At 45.8% G+C, this 18,784-nt stretch overlaps 1 long non-coding RNA gene across 1 annotated transcript; it reads right to left on the bottom strand.

Annotated features, from left to right (window-relative positions):
- Nucleotides 1-3,101: 3,101 nt before the first annotated feature.
- LOC138760041 (uncharacterized) lies at nt 3,102-13,648 on the bottom strand. The gene is made up of 2 exons (XR_011355347.1): nt 13,038-13,648; nt 3,102-3,220 (listed from the first exon to the last, which is right to left on the bottom strand). It is a non-coding gene; the product is annotated as an uncharacterized lncRNA (long non-coding RNA).
- Nucleotides 13,649-18,784: the final 5,136 nt, after the last annotated feature.

The raw sequence follows: 18,784 nt of genomic DNA, 5'->3' as shown, positions 1-18,784 counted from the left end.
TTATAATTTATCCAAAATAAACCCTTTGATTGAAGTAGAATGTTAAGTATTGGAGTAAATGCTTCAAAAATGTTTTCTTCTTCTCCAGAGCATGTTAGAGTCCTGAAGCATGCATTGGACAGGAACTCAGTCCGTCCGCAGGAGGTAGGGATATATCCCTGACGGTTCGGGCCTGAGCCCTTCCTCGAGGTGTAAGTGAAATTAGACAGCCTGGGGGAAGGAGGTCAGACCAGCAGACAAATGGTGTTAATTGGATATGATAAGAGAAGAGGTGAGAATTGATTCTGGCAGGAGGAAAGGGGGAAGATGGGGAGGGAGAGGATTTTTTTTAAAGAAAGCGTGCAGTCGATGTTGATGCCATCTGGAGTTGGCTCACTGGCCGACATCTTTTTTCCACTCGTGACCTCGAGGAAGGGCTCAGTCCCGAATCGTCGGTGTCATATCTTTACCTCCTATGGTCGCTGCGAGACCAGCTGAGTTCCTCCAGCCTTTCTGTGATTTGACTGCAATCGCAGCATCTTCCAACTTTCATTGGTTCAGCTCAAGGCACCAACCTGTCTGTTGGAGGGGGTGTTAAACCTCTCCAGAGACCCCGAGTTGTGGCCAAGGCTGAAATGGGTATTGAGGGTTACTTGTACCAGGCAGGCCAGGGCAGTGTGGAGGTCATATTGTAGGAGTAAAATCCAGGGATGCTGGGGCCTTCCCCAGTGTTTAGTTTGATCCTGTTGTGGTTTGGGAGGGAGACCAGGATTGAGGTTGAAGCAGCGAAGAGGGAGGGAGACCTGGAAGTGGCGGGTATTCCCACGGGCCGGATGGCTCACAGATTTTTCATTTTGAATGTAATGTTTTAATTTAGAATTAAGACACAGTTACAGGCCCTCCTGGCCCATGAGCCCATGCCACCCAGATACACCCATATGACCAATTAACCCTCTCACCACCCCCCTCCTTTCATCTGGAACATGGATGGAAACCAGAGGAAACCCTCACGGGTCATGAGAGGATGTATTACACTCCTTATAGGCAGTGCTGGATTTGAACTCGAGTCACTAGCACTAACCTCGATGCTAACTGGGGTGTCAACTTGCCCTCAGTGACCAATATGCCTCCACTCACACTAGCCCCACCTGCCTGCGTTTGGCCCACATCCCTTTCTCAACCCATCCTATCCATGGATCCGTCCAGTTATTTTTCTGAAATGTTGCCATAGTGGTCTTGGCAAATTGTGGTTGGGGCACCCTGCAGTGGTGAAGTGGCAGAGGGAGGGGGTGGTTGAGGTGGGCATTGGGCGGTCTTGACTTTGACCTTCCTCAGCGCAGTCAGAACTGCAAGTAGAGCTTTGGATTCCCAAGGACATCCGAGGAAAGGTAAAATCAGGATGGGTTCTGGGTCCCAGCTCCCAGCAAATCCTCCTCCCCTCTGCCAGGCTGGCATTGAACCTCATCCCATCTCTGGTGCTGAGGATTTCTATGAAACTCGGTGCATCCAGAGACCACGAGGTTAACTGTCCTATCGTGGTAGAGGACATGTTAACCAGTGGTTCGTGCGCGACCAATCAGAAAGCAAACCAAAGGGTCCCTTTGAATCATAAGAATTGCACAACACAAATGCAGACCCTTTGGTCCATCTTGTCCATGCTGACAAACTCACCTACATAAGACAATCCCACTTGCCTTCATTTGTCCCATTCTCCTATCCATCTAACTGTCTTAATGACTTTTAAACCGTACAATTGCCCCCCCATCTCCCCCACTTCCTTGGTAGCTTGTTCCACACGCCCATCACGCATGTGTTCCTCAGCTCCCCTTACAAGTTTTTCCACTTCACCGTAAATCTGTGGCCTTAAACAATGGAGGGGTGAATCATTCCAAAAAGCCAGATGTGGCAATGGTGTCATGAACATGGATTCATGGGATGATATCGTGAATATAAACACCCATGCACTGTGTTTTTGAACATGTTTTTATGATGAAATAAGCTGGTAAACTTACCCAAGCCTCAATTTAAATCAACGTTTTGGCTAATCATCTTAAAGCTCTGGTTAACAAGTTCTCAGCTCTTGTTAAAAAAAAACAACGCTGGAGAAACTCAGCAGGTCAGTGTACTTTATACAGCAAAGATGAAGGTACGTTACCGACATTGTGGGAATGATTAAAAAATAACATGGTGGCTGCTTTCCATGCTTTACTCAACTTAGTTGAACAGTCACAGTTTGTGAGTGGCCGCTGTAGATAAGATGTCTAGCAAACCGGCACGGGACGTGGCGCATGCGGTTCAGTGTTCTAAAAAAATGAGCCAGCGACTCGAGCCAGTGCGCTCTGATTGATCTGCACCTGCGGGTGTTGTGACCGCGTGTTCATCAGCCACCACTGTGTTAAGTTAGAATTTTTAAAAAAGGCTCGTTCTAAATTCTAAATTCCTAAAGGTGGGCTGGGGGAGGGTGTAGTCAGGGCCCACTAAATATGAAAAGCAAGCTCATTAACAATTAAGGATGACTTTGTAATATTACATCCTTCCCTCCTTAAAATAAAACACCAGCAGCACTTTACGGGACTACTCCCATCCATATCCATTGGGAGGTTTTGGTACGCAACTGAATCTCCTTAGTTCGTGGGGAGTTGATGTTTCCCCATCCTCCACTGTGGTGAAACCACTGTTATATGTATTTGCCATATGTAAATGGCACGACCTTTCCTGGTTGACCCTGCTCTCGCTGGCCGGCTCATGGCTCTTCCCCCTTTTCTCCCTCATAAAGGCCGCCATGCCACAAGTCCGCCCCCGGTTTGAGTCCAGGACACTGTGAGCAACTGACACAGGGAGGCCATCCATCTCTTGCAAGTAAACGCCTTCAGTCTCGGCAACTTTCAGTCTTGGCGCAATTCCCCATGCTTCATCCACACTGTGGCATATCATATCTTCCTCCTCCTCCTCCTCCTCCAGCATTGGTTCCACCAGATTTCTTCTATCTTGTCCCACTGTAGGAAATATGGCAATGGCCTGGGCCTCTGGACAAGGGGCCAAGTCACGAACAGACACAGCTGACTCCGTCCATTTGGGCACCTGATGCTTGCACATGCTGGATTACTGTCAAGGAGGTCAACTGTTCTTTGAACATTTTATTTTTAATTTTACAAACTTGTGCTTTCAGAGTACTGTAGGAGATCCTTTTACAGATCCCATTTTGTATCGAGTCTTCTTATCCCCTCTCCTCACTCCCACCCTGAATTAACAAAAGAAAACATACATTAATGAATGATGTGACAAATTATGGTGTGTTCATATTGTATATAGATATGTTTTTGGGAGATAAATTGGGGCAGGGCTTTCAGTGTAGCTCACATACAAACACTTCAAAACAGATCTTATTTCAAATACTGGAGCTCTGCTCATGCTAGACATGTTGGGGCTTCAGAGCCTTTGCAAAAGCCTTTGGAGAGTGCCCAATAGACTTCACTAATGGATTGTTGTTTACAAAAAAGCAACAGATGAAAGAACTTGTCAGAGCCATAGAACTTGCTGTTCTAGGAGGGTCATTTGGTTTTACAAGCAGATAGAGCCAAACAGAATTTTTTTCTTCTCCGAGAGAGAGATCAGTTCTGCAGTGTTACAGTCAGCACCAACAGCTGGGACTGGAACAGGACAAGCTGGCAAGCTTGAGGAAAACCCCATATGGAAGCTGGGTTGTGAGTTTTTAGTTCAGCCTGGTCAAAGCCCTTGTGGTTCATACAAGAAGAGAGGACTGGCTGCGTGATGTTTCACTTGAAATTAAAGAAACAAGAAGGAACTCTGTGGTGACCTGAAAGAAAAAGGTTATCATCAGGAAAACCCTGAGGGAGCAAGTTTCTTCAGCAAGACACTGAAGTGGCTGGTTACAAGGAATCAGTTGTGGATGTTCTGGAACAACAAATCTTTCTCTGAAAACCAACAAGAACCTTCCTGAGCGGTAACCATTTACCTTTCAAGCACCAAAGCCTGGTGAACTTTATTAATGTTAAATTCTGTGCACAGTATAAGAATTGCCTGCAACTAGTGAACTTGAAGGAATGAGAAGTGAGATTGGACGGTGAATCAAATAACTTTTCTGAACTTACACACACATTATACACACGTGCACTTAGCATTAGAAGGGGGTTCAGTTAGGTTAGTTAAGTCAATAGTGATAAGTTAAAGTGTGAACCTGTTTTCATGTTTAAAGATAATTAAAATCGACTTTTGTTTAAGTAACCATTTGTCTTGGTGAATATCTATTGCTGCTGGGTTTTGGGGTCCTCAGGGCCCGTACATCAAACCAAAAAAAAAGAGACAGAAAAAAGGTTTGATTGGGGGGTGGGGCTCAAAGATATTTCCTCACTCTTGCCATTCTGGGACTGGTGTGAGCTGACTCTCCATTGTTCCTTTTACAGAAAGGCATTGGTGAGGTCAATCACACCACGCTCCAATGTACCGCAGATATTGTAGGTGATTTTCTCTTGGGGAATACAGTTCTGCATCTCCGTGTTCCAACGTGCAGTGCTCAGCTGGGAGTCCGATTTCCAGGTAACCGCTACACATCTCTTGGCCACGGCCAAGGTAGCTTCTACAGATTGGATTTGGTGTTTGAACAGTCTCGGGCTCGCGTCCATAATCTCCCCCAATAGGAGCAATGCTGGGTCCTGTGGATGCTCCACCCCCATAATTTTCTCCAGAATGTTCTACCCAAAAGGCCCTCACCTTGGAGCAGAACCAGGTTGAATGTACAAAGATTCCTGCCTCCCTGCCACATCTAAAGCACAATTCAGAAATCTCCGGCTTTACCTTGTGCAACTTTATGTGGTGTGAGGTGTATTTGGTGCAGGAAATTAAATTGCACCAGCCTATATCTAGCATTAGTGACTGCTGTCATGCTGTCTCCACACAAGGTGGTCCAGCACCACTCCTGGATTGTTGTTCCTAAATCTGACTCCCATCTTTGCCTTGATTTATGGAGGCCCAGTTCGGGGCCTGTGGTGAGACCACTATTGTGTATGTGAATGATATGATCTTTTATGGTCGACCCTGCTCTCACTGGCCAGCTCGTGACTCCTCCCCTTTCTTCCCCATAAAGGCTGTCATGCCCCCAGTTCGAGTCTGGGTCAGGGTGAGCCAGCAACACAAGGGATGCCGCCCATCTCTTGCTAATAAAAGCCTTCAGTTCCAGTAACTTCAGTCTTTATGTAATTGATCGGGCATCATTTTGGAATGGGAGATACGTAGCAGAAATGAACCTATGTGTGATTCTCTTTCACTACACATCGCCAGGGCCATAGATGGGCCTAAACTGGCCCTCTAAAAAAAGATCTTAATTAAAGATAGCAAAAGAAGGTCCTGTTTGAGATGGACCTAAACTGGCCCTCAAAAAAAAGATCTTAATTAAAGATAGCAAAAGAAGGTCCTGTTTGACAGATCAAATTTATTTTTTAATTGCCCTAAAGACATGAGCTGCCCCCTCTCATAACAGTCCTCGAAACACCTGATCCCTTTCTGGTCCCAGGAATCCAGGATCTTGTCATAGGTATCAATTTATTCTGGGACAACCCCACTTTTAACTTAATAATCTGGTTTATCTTTTGCCATGTTTGAAATATGTGTTTTAATATGGGGTTGCCCATTATCAATTTGGTATCCTGTTTATATCTAATCTCTCCTGCTAACTTCTCCCCCACCATGTGTGGTCCAATTTGTGCCCAAGAAGATAAACCTCGATTGATCTGCCCAATCATGAAGTCTGGGAGTCTCATTCCTCTGAAGTCAATTCTTCCATGGAGATTCTGGCCACCTTACCCCTCCAAAGAAACCCCCTAACATGTCCATTGAGTGTCTTAAAGAAACTCGGGTGAGTGGGGGGAAATGGGATGGGCAAAGACTGAAAAAGATATTGGAGCCTTGGCATCACGTTCATTTTAATGCAGTTGATCCTGCCCATCAATGAATGGGCAGATGTATCCATCTATGTAGATCTTCCTTGATCTTTCCAAGCAGGGGGAGATCAGTGCTCTTCCACTGATGCTCTTCATAATCCCCTTTTGTAAGTAGCATTATTTCACTCTTATAACCATGTAACCATATAACCATTTACGGAGCGGGAACAGGCCATGTTGGCCTTTCGAGTCCGCACCGGTTCACTGATTTTGTGCGCCCTCTTCAGGCATTGGTCCCGGTAGATCTTCATCAAAATTCAATTATCATGTCGTAATTGATTTTATATCCTGAGATTTTACTGTAATCTTCTAGTATAGTCTGTAACCTGGCCATTGACACTGCTTGTTCTATCAACACATCGTATGCAAATAAGTTGATCTTATGTTCTTCCTGGCCCACTCTAAATCCTTTAATACCTGGATCCCGGTGAATAGCTTCTGCCAGAGGTTCAATACCTAATATGAATAGAGCCAGGTTATACCGGACAACCCTCCCCACTAGATCTGGTCAGTGGGAAGACTGGTGATATTTGTCTGTTAGTGACTACTTTGGCCCTGGGCTGATGGTATAATGCCTTGTCCCAATCTATGAATGGTTGTCCCATCCCAAATTTTTCCAGCACTTTAACCAAGAAATCCCATTCCAGTCTATCAAAGGCTTTTTTTGCATCTATGCTTGGGACCACCCTTGACTGCACCAAATGTATTAAATTAAATAGTCTACTTGCATTGTCTGTCAAATGTCTTTTCTGTATGAATCCCACCTGATCTGGGTTCATTAACATTGGTACATATCGATCCAATCTGTTTGCCAGAGCTTTGGCTATTATTTTATGGTCCGTATTCAGAAGTGAGATTGGTCTGTAAGAAGACACCTTTAATGCATCCTTATCCTTTTTGGGGATCACTGTAATTATTTCCATCAAGAAGGTCGCTGGGAGAGTATAGGTCTCAGCCACCTATTCCACCACGTCCATGAACAATGGGATCAAAAGGTTCTTGAACTCTAAAATTTAGAAGGGAAACCATCCTCCCCCCGGAGATTGATTAGTTTGTAGCGACCTCAGTGCTTTTACTATTTCTTCCTCAGAGAAGGGAGTGTCCAATCCTTCTTGCTCCTCAGGCTCTAAATTTGATCATGTCAAATTAGACAAGAATTCCTTCATTTTCTCAAAGTCACCTGTTGACTCCAGATTTATACAATTGCATATAAAACTGCTTCATTTATTTCCTTCGGTTTGTACAAAATCCTATGTCTCTTTTTGAATTGCATTCATCATCCTTGCGGTTTCTTCCACCCTCAATTGCCAGGACGGTACCTCCCGGGCTCTTTCCCCCAACTCGTATGACCTTTGATTATACATTTGCATATTGTTCTACTTGAGCTTTCTATTCTATATTTTTCCTCAGTGTCTAGGAAGAGAGTGTTGGGCCCTTCTATATGGCGGTTACCCCCCCACTCTTTTTTTTCCCCACTATCTCGGGGGATCTATTCCCTGGAAAAAGCCACTAGATGTTTTCCTTCAACCCCCTCCTTTACCCCTGCAATTTTTATATTATTTCTCCTACTGAAGTTTTCCCATACCTTCTCTCTGTCCTTTGCCCAGGAATCTCTATCGGTTTCTAATCTTTCTACACTGTCTTCCACCCTTTCAACCCTCTCCTCCACTGGTCACTCCATATTCACAGGCAAGTCCCTCACGGCTTTCCTGATATCTCTCATCTCTATCGATGTGGTGATACGACCACCAGCCGACTGCAGGAGGCGATCTCTGTATCTGCAGGAAGACCACCTAAGGGGCTGACCCAACCTGGCCCAGCTGTCAATCAGCCGACCTGACTATAACCCTGAGCCGGCCCCTCCTGAGCCAATCACACAAGAAGCCACCAAGGGATGAACTGGTGTTCAGACCTTTACTGGAATAAAGCCTGTTGTACAGTCTTTTCTGAGTTTGTGCTTGCTTGTTACACCCAGTGTCTGAACACTGGGTGTAGATCACGTTTGTCGGGGGCTTGTACATGCTCTCCAGGATGGCCATTGCAGTTTCATAGTCTATGCAGTCCTTGATGGCCTGGAAAGCTCATGGGCCCAGCTTGGTGTGGACCACCACGAGCCATTTCCGGTTGGCGTTGATCACCTCAGCTTGTGTTAGGCTGATCACCTCAATCATGTGCTTCCAGATCTTGAAGCGTGCCTGGGCTTCCAGGTGTTGTGGGTCGATCTCCAGGCTCCCGATCGTCAGAAATTTCTCCATGGTCTCTCTTTAAAATATTTACTGGAATGGCTCAAGAGACTGTGACTGGCTAAGGAGGGGCTGGCTCAGGTTTATATTCAGGTCGGCTGATTGACAGCCAGGCCAGGTGGAGTCAGCCCCTTAGGTGGTCTTCCTGCAGGTACAGAGATCGCCCCCTGCAGTCAGCTGGTGGTTGTATCACCATAATTGACAAGTCCCTTAAAGTTTTATTTAGTCTGGTCCCGAGGCTTCCAACACAGCCTTCATCACATCTTTAATGACTTTCATGGAGGGCTCTGAGCCCCCCCATTTCATTCCAATTTCCTCCTCTTATCTGCCCGCTTCCACAGTGCTGCCTGCATTTTTTCCCTTGGCCTTTCGGCGCGGGGCCAAAGTCGCCCGCACCTCCTTCTATCCTTCCACCGTTTCCAGCGCCGAAGCCGCCACTGGCCTTTTTATCTCCCGCCATTCGCGGGCATCGCCTCCCTAGCGGTGTTGCCTGCACTCTTTCCAAGTGATTCATTCTTGTGACTCCTCACAAACCTTCTTAGTAGCATGGTCCAGGGGCCATTAGCCGGGAGGGCAGTGAATTTCTGTTGGATGAGCGCCGTTGGAATGCCATAAAACTTTCATTCGTTGCTGCACGCAACAGCAATCGTTGGGAGTGTGTTACCTCAGGAAGCACCAGTTCCCAATGCTTCTTGGGCAGGTGACATGATCTAAGGACCAAATATGCTGCCTTCCATATGATCCCATTGAACCTCTCATATTGTCCATTCCCGATTGGGTGGTATGGGGTAGTATGACTTGTGGCAACTCTCTTCTGGGAGAGATAATCTTTCAGATCCTTAGACATGAAGGTGGTGCCTCGATCAGAGTGTATGTAATTTGGCATTCCACATAGGCTAAATAGCAGATTCAGACATCTGTAGTATGCATATTGGGACATAGAAAGGCAAAGGGGAAATGCGAGTATTCATCGATTACTGTAAGTAGATATAGGTTATATGAAGCAGAAGGCAAAGGTTCCTTGAAATCAATACTAAGCAGTTCCATAGTGTTTGTTGCTTTGATAAGAGTCCCCCCTGGTGGGTGGCTTTAGTTCAGCACAGACCCTGCATGAAGCATAAGTCTTCTTGATATCTTCTGTAGAAAAGGGGGAAATTCTTTGCTCTGACAAAATGCAGCAGCCGAATTTATTCCTCGAGGACAAAGTCCGTTGTGAATGTCAGCGAGTGAGGAGGTGGTAAAAGCTGAACAAGTGTCTGCCCGACTAAATGTGTCAGGAACCTCATTCTCTCTCCCTGGCTGGCACTTTATTGTGTAGCTAAATGCTGCAAGTTCCAGCCTCCATTCTGGAATCTTTGCATTCTTTATCTTTGACCGCTTTTTACTGTTAAACATAAAGACCTCTGATCAGTAACCAAGTGGAAGTGGTGCCATGCCAGGCAGTGGCTCCATTCGTCCTCAATGATGGCAGTGGCTTCGATGCAATACACTTCCTTGTAGTGTCTTTAACATGAATGCAACAGGCCGTCCTCCTCGGTTAGGGACAGCAGAAATAGTCACATCAGATGCATCACACTCTACCTCAAAGGGTAACTTTTCATCCACCAAGTGCAGGGTGGCTTCTTCCAACTCTCCCTTTAGTAAGTTAAAGGCCTTAAGGGCCTTTTCCTCCATTGGAAACTTCTCTGTATTTACCATCAGTTGAATCTTGTTAGAAAACCCATTTGACATAATAAGCAAACGTCCCGAGGGCCCTTTTTTAAGGATCGCCAATTTCTGGTGGAGGATGCCTTGTTGTGGGCAAAGTCTCTCAGGATCTGGCTTCATGACACCCTTCCCCACACAGCATCCAAGGACATTAATGGAATTCACAGACTCCACAGACTCCACAAGTGTTAGGTGCCACTGTTACGAGCCCAGAGGACCCCAAAACCTAGCAAGACAAATGGTTACTTACAAGTTGCTTTTAATTATCTTTAAACATGAAAATAGAATCAAACTTTAGCTTATCACTATTAATTTACTTAACCTAACTTAACCCCCTTCTAATTCTAAGTGCACATGTATGCAACGTGTGTGTAAGTTCAGAAAAGTTCTTTGATTCACAGTCCAATCTCACTTCTCATTCCTCCAAGTTCACTGGTTGTAGGCAATTCTTATACTGTTTACAGCATTTAACATGTATAAAGTTCACCAGGCTTTGGTGCTTGAAAGGTAAATTGTTACCACTCAGGAAGGTTCTTGTCAGTTTTCAGAGAGAGATTCATTGTACACTGACATCCACAACTGATCCCTTTTTCATCAGCCACTCCAGTGTCGTGCTTACGAAACTTGCCCCCTCAGGGTTTTCCAGATGATGACCTCTTTCTTTCAGGTCACCACAGAGTTCCTTTTTGTTTCCCTTATTCCAAGTGAAACATTAGACAGCCAGTCCTCTCCTCTTGCATGAACCACAAGGGCTTTGACCAGGCCGTCTTCCAAATAGCTTTCAACAAGCTTGCCAGTTTGTCCTGTTCCAGTCCCAGCTACTTCTGCTGACTGTAATACTGCAGAACTGATCTCTCTCTCTCTCTCTCTCTCTCTCTCTCTCTCTCTCACTCTATCAGAGAGAAAACCTGTTTGACTCTGCTTGTGAAACCACATGACCCTCTTACAACAGCTCCAGACAGAAGTGGCTCTGACAAGTTCTTTCATCTGTTGCCTTTGGTAAACAACAATCCATTAGTGAAGTCTCTTGAGCACTCTTCAAAGCTCTTGCAAAAGTTCTGAGGCCCCGATATGTCTAACATGGGGCAGAGCTCCAGTATTTTAAATAAGATCTATTTTAAAGTGTTTGTATGTGACCTACTCTAACAAACCTTTCCCAATTTATCTCCCCAAAACATAACTATATACTCTGTCACAGGATGACTGATTGTCTTGCGGAATTTCTTTACATTTTGATCATGTCCCTCTTGGCATGTCCAGAAATAGTGATATTATTGAGATAAGGGAAGGCACCTTGCAGTTTTTCTTCTTTAACTAACTTGTTCGTAGCTCGCTGGAATGCAGTGACCCCATTTGTGACTCCAAATGGATCCTACAAAATTGGTATAAACGTCCATTGGCTTCAAAAACCATATACTTCTTATCTGACTCCTTCAGCGACACTTGGTGGTTGGCACTTCTCAGGTCAAAGGTAGGGAACACACTATATTTTGCAAGGTCGTTCACCATTTCATCATTTCTTGGCATGGGTTTAGCATCCAATTCCATTTATTGATTGATTGTCTGTGAATAATCCACGCACGTTCACTTCTTGTGTCGGTAGGTCGGACCCTTCACCAACACCACCACTTGGGCTTGCCATTGTGATAGGCACATCTCAATTATGAAAGGAATTGGCGAATTTACTCTGCAATGAAGTCCTGATCATCTTTGCTAAAGCGCCTCGATTTGGCAGCAATTGGCTTACAGCTTGGCAACGAGTTTGGAAAAAGGGAATGCTCTTCTATTTTCACTGCTGTAATGATCAGCACCATTCACAGTGAGCTCAGGCAAGGGCCCTCCTTATTCAAATTTCACTCTCAGACCCTGATGCTGGAAATCCTGGCCAAGTACTAAGTCCAAACATAGGGCCTTCAATACACCAAGCCGTGCGGCAGCATACAACTGTCTACCAAGATTAAGAGTGAGGACAACAGCAACGTATCCTCGGGAACTCGAGTTTAAAGTTTTCTGAACCCTAGTAATGTCTTTACTGGATGGGTGAACCTTAAGTTTTAGTTCCCGTGCGACTTTCTCACTAATGTAACAATCAGTGCTGCACGAATCCTTAACTTTTTAGCATTTGCAGTCACAAAGGTTGCAGCTTGAGCAAGTTCTTGTGCCATGTTAGTAAGTGTAGCCAGGAATTCCAGTCCTTGATAGCTGCGACGTCCAAAAGGGATGTTGGAGACCAATGTTCATCACTGAAATAAACTTTTGTCAAATGTTATAACAAGCAGCCTCGCGTGCTGGACAGTTATCCCGTGAAGGGTGAGAGAAACCAGAGAAGAAACGTTTCCGCTTCCCATCCCTCCCCACCCCTCGCAGCCCCGGTACCACCCCTTGTGCCTGCAGGGAGGTGCCGTACTTGCGCCCACACCACCTCCCTCACTACAGTCTGGGGGCCCCAAATAGGCCTTTCACGTGCAGCAACACTTCACTTGTTTATCCGCAGGTCTGATTTACTGCATCCGGTGCTCCCTTTGTGGCCTTCTCTACATCAGAGAGACAGACTGGGAGATTAGTGCCTCCACTCCGTTTCCCAAACACAGCAACCTCCCGGTGGCCAGCCCTTTCAATTCCAGGTCACATGACTGTCCATGGCCTTGTCTCCTGTCCCACCCACAGATTGGAGGAACAACACCTTATTTTCATCTGGGCTCCCTCCAGCCACATGGCATGAACATCGACTTTACTGCTTTGCAATAAACCTGCTTGCCTTTTCTTCCCCCTTTCCCGACCTCCAACCCAGCCATCCTTCCTCCCCTTCATCGCTGTTGTCCCCTCCTTCCTTCCTCCACCTATCATCTCTTGCCTTTGTCACCCCAGTCCCCAACCCTTTTGTTCAGACGCCTGCTGGCATTCTCTCATATCTTGATGAAGGGCTCAAGCCCGAAACGTCGGTTCTGTATCTTTCCTTTTGCCGCAGAAAGGACACAGTTTGACCAGCTGAGCTTCTCCAGCATTGTGTGTTTTTACTCCAACAACAGTGTGCCTGCAGAATTTTGTTATTTACTTTCCATTTCGTACTATAAGTGGCAGTTCCGGCTGGTTTCTCAAGAACAACTAGAAGGTTATCAGGCAGCCCTGCTAAAGCATCCTTCTCGCTTACCTGCAGCACCTGTTGCGGTTCAGGGTTCACTACTGCAGCTGTAATGGCCGCCAGGGTAGCGTTTGCATCATTATTACACTGAGCTACATGTATCGCAGTCGCTTGGTTATAAGCAGTCTGTGAGTCCAGTGTTTTGATTTGTAAGAGACGCTGGTGTATCGCAGGCGAGGCAACGCCAGCGATGAACATGTCACACACAGCCTCGTTCCCACACTACTCCTCACTACGATCTCAAAAACTGAACTTTTCCAGCTCCCTGAAGAAATCATCTAATAATTCTCCGGCCATTTAATGTCTGGCAAAAACCTCACTGGGGAGTCTTCGCATATAAACTGTCCAACCTCGAGATAGCGAAGTCAAAAATTTTCACCTCTTCCTATGTGTTCGAAAATGGTGCAACTCTCACAGCCTTAATGGTGTTCTGTGCTTGTTCAATATCTTGTCCCCACAGCCGTCGATGTCATTTATGAAAGTCGTAAGCCAGGGTTGCCACTCCGGCAGCTGTCGGTGAGCTGGGGTCGATCTCTAAGCACTGGGGTCTCCAGGCTTGTTGAGTGAATTGTTGAGAAAATTAAAAAACTTGGTGACTACTTTCCAAGCTTTACTCAACTTAATTGTATGGTTACAGTTAGAATTTAAAAGAAAGCCGCACTCTACATTCTCAATTCCAAAGAAGATCAACTACATATGCCAGCACATTAACAATTAAGAGTAACTTTGTAATATTACAACCAACATTTCAGGCTTGACCCCTTCATCTAGATATGGAAAAATGTAGCAGGCTCCCAAACAAATTGGTGGTGGGGGGGGAGGAGAGAGGCAGGGGGAGGAGCACAGTCCCACAGGTAAGGGAGGGAGGGCACACCAGCAAAAAAGGTGAAAGGAGAGGGAAGGGGGGTGGAGAGCCTGGAGGAAAGGTGACAAAGGGATGGGGAAGAGAGGGAGGATGGGGAGTGGGTCAGCATAAACCAGAGGAGTCAATGTTAATGCCGCCCATTTGGAATATTCACAGACGGAATATTAGGTGTTGCACCTCAAATTTATGGGTGGCCTTGGTTTGGCAGTACAGGAGGATGTGGATAGATGTGCCAGCGCAGGAGTGTAGTGGCAGAATTGAAATGGTTGGCTGCCAGGAGACAGGAGATCCCTGTCACTGACGCGGACTGAATGAAGGTGCTCAGTTCATTGACGCGGGCAGGGCAAACGATGTGGAGTGCTTGACGCGGACAGACCGAATGAGCTCAGTCATTGGAAATGATTGTTCTATCAAAACTTCTCAATGAACTTGAACACTTGCTCCTATGAAGACCCTTGGGGTTCAAATCCATCCACCCCTCAAGGTCGCCTCACAGGTTGATAGGATAGTTAAGAAGGCCTATGGGATGCTGGGATTCATTAAAGAGGGATTGAGTTCAGAGGTAGGGAGGACAACTCTACAAATCTCTGGTGAGACCACACTTGGAGTATTGTGTTCAGTTCTGGTCACTTCATTATTAGGAAGGACGTGGAAGCTATGGAAAAGGGGCAGAGGAGATTTACCAGGATGGTGCTTGAAATGGGAAAGAAGTCTTATGAGGCAAGGTTGGCAGAGCTGGGACTTTTCTCTTTGGAGTATAGAAGGATGAGAGGAGACTTGATAGAGGTCTACAAGATTATGAGAGGCATAGACGGGGTGGACAGCCAGTACCTGTTTCCCAGGGCAGGGTCAGCAAATACCATTTCTATAATTAGACTATTTGCTTAACATGCTAATGAATATCCACAAAATATTTAGAAAATTCTATACAATACAACATCAAACAATGGAGCCATGGCATAGGAAGATGTTCAGCACTCTAACCCACATTGGTCATACCTTTCCTGTTTGGGAGCGTCCAAAAGGAACTGTATTCAAGATTCAAGATTCCTCTATTGTCATGTAATAGTACAGAACATGTAATATTACACAGAATTGCCTTCTGCCTGCCATGAGATATCACCCGGCGCCCCTTACGGAACACGAGAAAGAGAAGTAAAAGAGAGTCCCTTCAGAGACACTGAGTGCCCGTGGATTTGCCTCCCGCACTCCCGCAGCCTCTGTGGCCACACAGGCCCCTGTTCGATCCATTGGTGACCTGAACTTCAGGCCCAAACCTCCGATATGCCTGAGGCCCTTTCTTGGCCTCAGCACCCTCTTAAATCCCGGCTCTGATACTGGGTTCCCACGGGCCAGTATCCAGCAGTCTGTGCGGGTCCCTGACCGCAAGTTGCTTGCAGCCTGTGTAGCCATTGAGGCCCTCTCTGGTCTGCAGCCATGATCTTCGGGATGAAGGGTCATCTCCACTGCCTCTCCTTCTCAACACGGGGTGGGGGGGAGGTGTTCTCCCCATTTTTGTGCCTTGCTCCCCAGGACTGCAGTCCCCTGTGGCCGCTGCCAAGTACAAGAGCTCCCATCTTGGGCCCAGACCCCACTATTGAAAGAGTTAAAATAAAGCACCGTCAGTCCCTTAACACTGTACGGAACCATCAGTATTAGAACCAGGTGTTTGAACCCTTTGGAGCAGCGCTGTGTCTCCTCTTTCTACTCTCCTTGGTTCACACCAGCGGCATCACTCATGTTACAGCCCTGTTGGCCAATATTTCCTTCTTCCCAATCCCCACCCCTCATCATCCCTTCTCTCCCTCCTCACTCAGTGTAACACAAAAGTCTGCAGACACTGTGATTATGGAATGCTGGTGGAACTCAGCCAGAATTGAACTGGGTGGCCACTGGGAGATCTACCACTATTGCGGCAGGCAGAGCCGAGGCAATCTCCCAGTTTGCGTCCGATGTGGAGGAGACCACAGCGGGATGCAGTAGGTGACCCCTCCAGATTCACAAGTGAAAAGTTGCTTCACTTGGAAGGATAGTTTGGGGCCCAGAATGGTTGTGAGGGAGGCTGTGTGGGGCATCTCCCGCGGTCACAGGGATTGCTTAAGGTGGCATGTGAGTGGGAAGGGAGGGCTGAGAACCACTGCTCTAGACCCAATTGTTACAGTTCCTTGAGAAAAATTGTCATTGGCCCATTTCCTTTGGAGTTCTGAAACCGTGCACAGAATGAGTCAACGAGAGACAATTAAAACAGTGGTTTTCAATCTTCCCATATCCCTATGCCATCGGTGCTCTGTGATTGGAAAGCGATTGCTTCAGGTGGAATGTGAGTTTAGGGGGGCAGTTTAAAAAGCACTCTGTTAAATCATCGACTTCTTCACAATAACCACTGTGTTACACTGATAAATGTGAACTGGAATTATTCTGTGGCCTGCTTTGTCCGAAAGTTTGACTCTGATACATGTCTTCAGCTCATTAATGATCTGGCAAATACCGGCCCTCTGAGACAATTCAGAATTGATTTCTCTTGTGGTGTGATGAGAGGGTGTTTCAATTAGACCAAGGACTCTGACCTGGTATATGAATAGGCTCTGGGATTTCTGCCTCCCACACACTGCATCAAAGCTTCCCAATGTATTTTTCCAGTACACCTTGTTTTACTCATTTCCAGCCACTTATCTTGGTCTGCCTTGTTACACATCCCACCTGACCCCCTGGCAAGCTCATCTTGGGTTGTAATTGACTATAAACTTTCGGACAAGACAAAGGAATTGATTGTAGACTTCAGGAAGGGAAAGCCAGAGGTAGATGAACAAGTGATCATTTTGAGGGAATCAGAGGTGGAAAAGGACAACAACTTCAAATTCACTATCTTGGAGGACCCAACATTACTAAGTCATTGTGAAGAAAGCACGACAGCCCTTCTAATTCCTCAGGAGTTTGCAGAGGTTTGGTATGTGACAAATTATGTTATATTTTATATTGTATATAGCTATGTTTTAAAGGAGATAAATTGTGGCAGGTTTTATTTTGGTGTAGGTCACATACAAACATTTCAAAACAGATCTCATTCAAAATGCCAGAGCTCTGCTCAAGCCAGGCAGTCCAGGCCTCGGGTACCTATGCACAAACTTTGAAGAATCCCTATAGAGACTTCACAAGTAGGTGTTAATTGTGGAGTAATGGATTATTGTTTTGGAAAGCAACAGATGAACAAAGTCGGAAGATTAGGTCCAGAGCCGCAGTCTATCTGAGTGCAGTTGGCTGTTCTAAGAGGGTCATGTGGTTTTCTCTGAGAGAGAGAGAGAATTCAGTTCTACAGTTCAGCAGCAGCTGGGACTGGAACAGGACAAGCTGGCAAGCTTGTGGAAAAGCCCAATTTTGAAGACAGGTTGTGAGTTCTTAGTTCAGCCTGTTCAAAGCCCTTGTGGTCCATACAAGAGGAGAGGACTGGCTGTATAATGTTTCACTTGAAATTAGGGAAACAAAAAGGAACTCTGTGGTGACCTGAAAGAAAGAGGTTATCATCTGGAAAACCCTGATGGGTTAGGTTTCTTCGGCAAGACAATGAAGTGGCTGATTGGAAGGAATCAGTTTGTGTCCAACCAACAACACATCTCTCTCTAAAAACTGACAAAAACCTTCCTGAGTGGTAACCATTTACCTTACAAGCGCCAAAGCTTGGTGAATTTTATAAATGTTAAATTCTGTGCACAGTATAAGAATTTCTCACTCCTCCAGTGAACTTGGAGGAGTGAGAAATGAGATTGGACTGTGAATCAAAGAACTTTCTTCGAACTTGTATACACATTACATACACGTGTGCTTAGATTAGAAGGGGGTTAAGTTAAGTTAATAGTGATAAGTTAAAGTGTGATTCTGTTTTCATGTTTAAAAATAATTAAAAGTAACTTTTGTTTCAGAAACCATTTGTCTTGGTGAATTTCTATTGCTGCTGGGTTTTGGGGTCCTCTGGGCCCATAAAAGGTATGTCATCAAAAAAACCATGGAAAACTTATGCAGATGTGCAGTGGAAAGTGTGCTGACTGGCTGCATCACGACTTGATATGGGGACGTCAATACGCCTGAGTGAAAAATCCTGCAAAAGCTTTCCAGGAACATCACAGGTAAAACTCTTGCCACTATCAAGAACACCTACAGGGAAGGTTGCCATCGGAGAGCAATGGCAATCATCTAGGATCCCTGCCACCCAGCACACGCTTTGTTGTCGCTGCTGCCATCAGGAAAGAGGCACAGGTGCCACAAGACTCATACCACCAGGTTCAGGAACAGCTGTTACCCTTCCACCATCAGACTCGTGAACAACAGACTCATAGGCTTGTTATTTATTACAAAAATTATATTTATCTCCGCATTTGCACAGTTTGTTTACAGTTTACAATTACAGTTTACAATGGGCCAATGACCATTTTTCTCAAGCAAAATATTTCAGTAACAATCGGCTCTAGAGCAGTGATTCTCAACCTTCCCTTCCCAGTCACATACCACCTTAACCCCAGCAGAAAAAAAGAATCTTTCTTTATCAGCAATGTACTCTGACAAAACATTGGAACTATGAACCTTGAAGTTTGAGCTTCTACTCCAAAAATGTTGACCTTTCCCATTCTGGTAATGGATAACCACTGGCCATCCCCATCATCCTTTCCTGCATTTATGACCTTGCTGGCTTTAAGCTGTTGTTGACCAAAACGTGCATTCATGTAGAGCCTCTGGACATGGAAAACCACCCTCACAGAAGGAATCTGATGGAGAGCTTACACAAGGGCTTCCAAACCACCTGCTGGAGGTCAACAGGAGGGGAAGAACTTGGCCAGAACCCTCGATGAAGGGACCTGCCCCCCAAACTGTCGAACCCCTCCCCTCTCCCACCACGGAT

Source organism: Narcine bancroftii, chromosome 4 (assembly GCF_036971445.1).
Source record: "Narcine bancroftii isolate sNarBan1 chromosome 4, sNarBan1.hap1, whole genome shotgun sequence".
Classification (NCBI taxonomy): Eukaryota; Metazoa; Chordata; class Chondrichthyes; order Torpediniformes; family Narcinidae; genus Narcine; species Narcine bancroftii.
The sequence above is the reverse complement of the archived record's forward strand: the minus strand, read 5'-3'. Positions and strand labels throughout refer to the sequence as shown.